The sequence below is a fragment of the Nansenia antarctica genome, assembly GCF_963989245.1.
Source record: "Nansenia antarctica genome assembly, chromosome: 13".
Classification (NCBI taxonomy): Eukaryota; Metazoa; Chordata; class Actinopteri; order Argentiniformes; family Microstomatidae; genus Nansenia; species Nansenia antarctica.
The window spans coordinates 17597368-17603367 of NC_137683.1; positions in this window are offsets into that span (position 1 = coordinate 17597368).

Below are 6000 nucleotides of genomic sequence, written 5' to 3' on the forward strand. Positions count from 1 at the left end.
TCCTGCCCCTCCCCCCGCTAGCCCCCCACCTCCCCCGGTAGGGGTTTTTATTCCGGAGATGGATTAACAGAAAGGGGGGCGGGGGGAGCCTCGCACCCGTGGTGGAGGAAGTGATCCTGGGTGCTGCAGAGCAGGTTGCACTCAGCCCCACTGATCCACCATCCCAGCCTGACAGAGGAGGTGTCAGGTGTGCAAGGACACTTCTGCTGGCCCACCCCAATCATGCCAGGTGACCAACAGACACATACAGGACCCACTGTTGTCTCACTAAACCCAGAGTATGGATTATGGATTTTTTACATAATGAACATATTTCATGTCTTTCTACCAACATATTTTTAGTAGGAGATGGCAATTAGAGCGTATTAAGGCCTACATGTCTTAATAACCAGGGTTCCCACACTGGCGGCGGTGGTGGTGGTGGCACCAACACTAGACCGACGGCGCTCCTATCAGGGCCGTGTCAGCCACAGACTGACAGGGTTGTGTATGCGGCCCTGTTGTAAATCTCACAGCTTTCCCACAGTACTCTGCCCCCCCCCCCCCAGTCACCAGCCTTAAAGGTAAACAATGAGCCCAGGCAGCGGTAAATAATTGAAGGCTGCGGTCGGGGGCTGCGGTTAGAGATAGGACAGTGTTGGTGACCGGCGTGCATGGCTGGTGCACCGCGATAGGATGGGGATAGGCTGCCGGCCACTACCATGAACACTGTACGAACAGCCTGGGTGACATGTGGCACTTTTCCACTACGTTGCAGACCTGGTGCTGACCTGGTGCTGACCCAGGTCAGCCCGCTTCGGTCCCCTTTTCCATTCGTCGGTCCAGGTCGCTTTCGTCCCAGGTCCCAGGTACCACATCGGAGCAGGTACCTGGGACCTGTGTCTTTGCCAGGCTGCGTGTGACGTGTGACGCTGCACACCGTTGATTGGTCAATGGACAATCGTCATCCCATGTCCCATCCCATTATTATTTCTTCACAACCGCCATCTTGAAAATACCACATTCACTAGGAAAATGTCACTACATTTTCTGTAATAGCTTATTAATAAAGATTCTGAAAATTATGCTGACCATCGTATTATCTTAGTTTAATGTCATTTCAATGAATCATATAACTTTTATTTACAACAAGCACAACACAAAAATCGCTATTATGCACCGTGTTTGTCCGTGAATAACACCGGCTGTGGAGGTGGTAAAAAAACACAATACTCCTTTGCTAACTTCACCATCTGTCTACGGTCATTTTGAGCCCTTAACCACCGCGCTGACACCCCGAGAAGTTATGCTTTTAACCGTAAACTCGATGAACCGGGAGTTCGCCCGCAGCCGTCCAGCCATTTTCACCATTCACTCATGATTCAAATGCCGGTTTTAACAGGGAATTCGCTTCGCGCTGTGTCCACGGTGATAGGAGTGGAGGATCGACTCCATTCAAAAACTTTTGAATTCCCTGGCTTCTCCTCTTTCCGGACACGTTTGAATTGTTATCCTAACCCCCGCTAAACCGAAGTTATTAACCCGCAAACGGCACCGTGTTTGTCTGTGAATAACACCGGCTGTGTCATGAGTCAAATTCCGGTAGATTCGCGTCTTGTCGGCGTTTCCCGATGATGATACTACAGTTAATAAAGCAGACAAGTGAAGGCAGTGGTTTTAAGGGTTAAAAAAACATGACTTTATTATGTGTACATAGCTTCCTCTCTCTCTTTCTCTCCAAAAAAATCACTGCTGTTGCTGTGTACACCCGGAAGCTTTTTGCCAGGCTGCGTGTGACGCGTAACTCCGCCTACTATCCTCTACTCCTCCTACTAGTCCGGGTCGGTTTGTGTATAATGGAAACCAGAACAGATCAAAAGTGACCCGACCTGACCCCGAAGTGATACCGCGCTAAAGCGTACCGCGCTAAAGCGGGACCCAGATGGAAAAGTGCCAATGGTGTCTCGATGACCCTGCCACGTGACCCCCATTCTCCCACTTTCTCTCTCTCTCTCTTCCCCTTTGTGTATTTAAAGCCTGCCTGGAGCCTCTGTGGTCAAGGGCACAGACCTGCTGGTCTCAGGTGGCTCATATCTTCACACTCGATCTTCACTTCAGATGTTATTGGGATTTGTAAAGCAACACTCCCACTGTATTCTGCCTTCCAACCTAAGGTAGCAGAACCCCAAATTAACCCATACGGTCTGTTATGGCAGAAATGCCATGAATGAACAGGTAAAGGTTATGTCTAAGCCTAAGCCACAAAAGAGGACACCATACTGTTCGCGGGCCTGTGAGGTGGAAGTGTTCAAATGCAGCCGTGACATTTCTTTCGGGTGCTCTTTTTTCGGGGTCTTTTGATCTCATTGGAGGCCTCGCTCACTGGTACTGAATGGCTATGTGTTCCGGCCTTTGAGGGCACTCATACAGTGCACCTCACTATCTCCCTGTGGGGGGAATGGATGGACCAGGAGGGCACTAGACAACTGACCACAAACAAAAACCAGCCTTTAACTACAGGCCACACTGACTCATTTGTCTCCTGTCTCTCTGAAACCTGAAACGTGTGCTGCTCGTAGCCTGCAGCAAGTTCTGACTGCAGCCCCCCCTGGCTTCTCTGGATTCCAGGATTCCAGTCTCAGCCTCCATCTCTCACTACGTCACTTGCCGCCTAGCTTCATATCTCAGGGTTTATTTTGCTGTGCTTTTCCACAACCTGATCTGTTGCTTTGTTGCACTTTGCTGTATCGGTACAATAGGCCTTTCTTGTCTTGAATCTATTGGCTGCTCCTGCTCTCAGTATCACAAGTTCATTAGTCTAGTAAGTTAATTGTCCAGCACACCGGTCAGCAGATCAAGTCGGTCTGGTTCTGAGGACATGGCCCAATGCATGGAGTGACTGAGCCCAGTTGAAAGTGAGCTCTCTTTTCTAACTAACCGGGTTGGTCCCAGTGGCGAAGTCTGCGTCAGGCGGCTCACTAAGCACTGGTTTGTCCAGTCCGTCAGCGTGGAGCGGTGGAGCGGTTTGGTCTCAGTGCTGCCGAGTGCTGATTTGTTGACGTCCGTGTTTTTGTTGTTGATTCCTTCTCGTTGGGAGCGCCTAGACGACGAGCAGGAAGTGGGAATAATCGAGTGAGCCGTGGAATGCGCTGTTTTTGTTTTCGGGAGGAGAGGCTGCCGTGATCTACGCGCCGGGGGCCCTGCCTGCGAGCACAGCCAAGGGAGGGACACGGGAACCAGCCCTGTGTTACATAACGCTCTCACTCTCACCACGAATATACGTCCTCCACGTCGACACTCCTTTACTTTTACCCCACAGAGCCTCTTCTTACAGTCTTCCCTCCTCCGCCTTTCTCTCACACACACTCAATCACACTATGCTGCCTGACTCGCAGGGCTTCCGATAAGGCACACACAGACAGCGTGTCATTTCTCTGTAGTCTCTACAAGCGGTGTCGGTGACCTTAGAGTGAGCCAGGGGGCCATAGCGGTGTTCAAGATGAGGGTGTAACATTTGACTATGCCGACAGCCAGTCTGATGACTCTGTTTACACCACTTTAACACTCTTTACTGTACCTACTGTCTTTCCCATTCGTCTCGTGTTTTAAGATCGCGTCGTGTAGACACTCAGTTGCCGCTCAGATTGTGGGACAATTCTTCAATCCCAGTTAGTCTCTGAGTTGATTAGCTAGTCACTGGTTGGTTGGCAGGCTGATGTAAAAGTTGGATGGGGGGCGCATTATAAATAAAATTAACATAACATAACATACAAGAATGAAATAATCTGGCGCTGTGAACGCTTTAACCATGTTGAAAGGAACTAGCAGATTGCAATAGGGTTTGTAAGTAACCATTGGAAAGCAGATTGGGAGCACCTAATGAAACTGGACAACCAGAGCAGTGTACACGTGTGTGTGTGTGTGTGTGTCTGTGTGTGTGTGTCTGTGTGTCTGTGTGTCTGTGTCATGCACATGCCTCCAGTGAATACCAAGTGTCAGCTAACGAGACAATAATAGGACGTAGATGTGGCCATGTCTTCTTTTTGCAACACACTAGACTGCACCCATACATCTCCAACATGGGCCTTTTGTGTGTGTGTGTGTGTGTGTGTGTGTGTGTGTGTGTGTGTGTGTATGTGTGTTTGTGTGTGTGTGTGTGTGTTATACATGCTGGTTTGGCTTCAGGATGACAAAGGGAGCCTTTGAGCCCCACCAGCGGGTCTGTCTCTCCCCCCACCCAAGAACGCTGCGATTGTCTGCTAAATTTTTCACTGAACGTGTTTTGCTCTGAGCACTTAACCCTTTCCTTCACAGTTTTTTTTACTGTGACTTCTTTGGCTTTGTGGAGTGTGTAGAAATTGTGAACCGTTCCGAAAGTGCAGTCGTAACACTTTGTGATGGTGTTGACGCTTTGGCCATTGTTTTTAGGTAAAGGTCACTGTTATTTTAGCATTAAATGGTAGTCGCTACAATAGACAAAGCGACACTTTGTGTTCTCAGTAAGTCTATATCCAGCTCTCCCATGACACTTCCCTTCAGCATGCTAGTCAGAGTTCTAAGTAAAGCCATCCAAACAACAATTGTCCAAAACTTCCACGACTGTTTTACGAGGTAGTTTATGCCGTGTGTGTGTGTGTGTGTGTCTGTCTTTTTTTGTGTGCGTGTGCGTATGTGTGTGTGTGTGTGTGTGTGTGTTTGTATTGTAATTAAACCAACATGGCCTCCTCCAGCGCATGTGACGCTGGAGGAAGCGCAGGCATGACTGGAATCTGCAGGATTCTGCCCTGCCCTCACACAGCTCCACACATTCCTGACGGAGGAGGCCACACACAGACACACACACACACACACACACACACACACAGACATGCTAGCTGCATGCGCACACACACACACACACACACACACACACACACACACACACACACACGGCAGACATGGTCAGACTTGTATCCAGGGGCACATATTCCAGCTAATCAAACTTGACTTTAATTTATTCTGTGTTAAACCGAAGGTGTTCTAATTCTCGATAGTATTTTAATTAATCCGGCCTCTCTAGGCTCTATTTAACACAGATAGAGTCTTGGGTAAGGAGCTAAGCTTGAAGAGTGTAAGAGACATTTAGACAGCGCAGTTCAAAGAGCTGCCTGTTTCTAGGCCCTGTTTATTAATGAGGTGGTATTACCGAGGAGATCTCTGGCCTTATTAAAGTAATCCTGCCCAGACAACCTGGGAACACTGATCAACCTGTTTACATTTTAGGCTTCATACTCTTTCGTCTTACCTCACTTTTCTGTACGTTTGCAATGGGAGTCGCTGCTGGAGTGGCTGCTGCTGTACAGGGAGACGGTGTTTGAGATTGACGTCTAAATGTTGTGTGTTTGTTTTAAAAGGGAGGGTGATTCTCATCAGCAATATGTTTGTTACCTCGCTGTCTGACAAGTTTGACAAGCAGGTGGCTAGTGTACGTAGTCTTAGTGGCATCTCATCCCTCTCTCTTTTTATCTCTTTTTATCCAGTCTGTCTCTCCATCTCTAATCTCGCTTTCACTTCACCTCCCCTCTCTTCTCTCCCCCTCCTCTTCACTCTCCATCTCTAATCTCTTTTTCACTTTATCTCCTCTCTCTTCTCTTCTCCTCTCCCCCCCTCTCTCTCTTCTCTTCTCCTCTCCCCCCCTCTTCACTTTCCATCTCTAATGTTTCTCTCACTTCCTCTCCCCTCTCTCTCTCTTCTCCTCTCCTCTCCTCTCCCCCTCCTCTTCCCTCTCCATCTCTAATGTCTCTCTCACTTCATCTCCCCCCCTCTCTCTCTTCTCGTCTCTTCCTCCTTCCTTCTTCCATGGGAGCGGCCCGTAGTCCCCAGCCTCTGCAGGACGTCAGGCCTGGTCAGGACAGAGCCGTCCTGACAGACCCTGTAGCCAAGTGCACCAGTTCACCTGCCAGCGCCATGACCACACTGCCACTGACCAGACCTCGTCTTATCCTCTGAACCCCTGCTTTTGACCCCCAGCACTTTCTTGTT